This window comes from Salvia splendens, chromosome 10, assembly GCF_004379255.2.
Source record: "Salvia splendens isolate huo1 chromosome 10, SspV2, whole genome shotgun sequence".
In the NCBI taxonomy this organism is placed as follows: domain Eukaryota; kingdom Viridiplantae; phylum Streptophyta; class Magnoliopsida; order Lamiales; family Lamiaceae; genus Salvia; species Salvia splendens.
In genome coordinates this window covers 24,456,232-24,457,788 of record NC_056041.1, presented here as the reverse complement: position 1 = coordinate 24,457,788, position 1,557 = coordinate 24,456,232, and positions in this window count along the sequence as shown.

Here is a 1,557-nt window from a genome sequence, read left to right as displayed (position 1 = left end):
CTGCAAATAGTCAGAAGTAAAATTAAATTTCACATCTTTTTCAAGTAATTTACAAAGAGGCTTAGAGATTTTTGAGAAATCCTTGATGAATCTTCTATCGAATCTTGCGTGCCCCAAGAAGCTTCTCACTACCTTCTCGTTGGACGGGGGCGGTATTCTCTCAATGGTTGCAATCTTGGCTCTATCAACTTCTATCCCTGCAGAAGACACTTTGTGGCCTAGAACTATACCTTCTTTCACCATGAAGTGACATTTCTCCCAATTAAGAACAATGTTAGTTTCTACACATCTCTGCAAAACATTAGCCAAATTGTCAAGACAATGATCATAAGACTTCCCAAAAACAGAAAAATCATCCATAAAGATCTCCATCACATTCTCAATCAAATCATGAAAAATGGCCATCATGCATCTTTGAAAAGTAGTAGGAGCATTACATAAGCCAAAAGACATCTTCCTATAAGCATATATCCCATACGGGCAAGTAAAAGCAGACTTATGTTGATCCTCGGGGGCAATTGCAATTTGATATTAACCATAATAACCATCCAAGAAACAGTAGTAATCATATCTCCCTAGTTTATCAAGCATTTGATCAATAAAAGGCAAAGAGAAGTGATCTTTCCTAGTGGGTGCATTTAACATCCTATAATCAATGCAAACTCTCCAACTCGTGGCTACTCTCGTGGCAATCATCTCACCATCACCCCTGGGCACTACAGTCATCCTCCCTTTCTTAGCTACCACTTGTGTAGGACTCACCCATTCACTATCCGATATGGCATAAATGATCCCTGCATGTAGCAACTTGATTACTTCTTTTCTCACTACATCTTGCATGATAGGGTTAAGTCTACGTTTGTTTTGCACACGAGGCTTATGTCCTTCTTCAAGTAAAATCCTATGCATGCATGTGGTTGGGCTAATCCCTTTCAAATCACCAATAGACCATCCTATAGCAGATCTATACTTGTTTAGCACACACAACAATTTTTCACATTCTTTTTCACTCAAGGCAGCGGAAATGACAACGGGGTAAGTGTTGTCTTTTCCTAGAAATGCGTACCTGAGGTGTTCTGAGAGTGGCTTTAATTCCACCTTTGGCGGTCCTCATGGTTTCCCTAAGAGCATCTCCAAGGGAGAGGGTAAATGGAGAGGTAAAGAGAAATAACTACCATATTGACCTCTTCTTCATAAAATTTCATGCTCCAAGGGAAAGGATATTTGAGGAGGTATTATACCTTCTTTCATTTCGAGAATGTATCTTTACCTCTTCTTGATAGAAAATGTATAAAGTTAGTTATTTTGTTTGTTTTTCTAATTTACCTTGTTTCCTTGGAATCCATTACTTTTTAAGAAGGTATCATAACCTTTTTGAGAAGGTAAATGAGAAATATACTTTCTCAATATACCTTTCCCCCTTGGAGATACTCTAATGCTTTATTCCTCTCTTCCTCTTCTTCGGGGGTGCGCAATGGCAAAAATGCATTCCCCTTTTGAGGGATTCTTTCGGGAAGAACCTCGAGTTCTGCAATCATAGCACACACATTAGCGTCA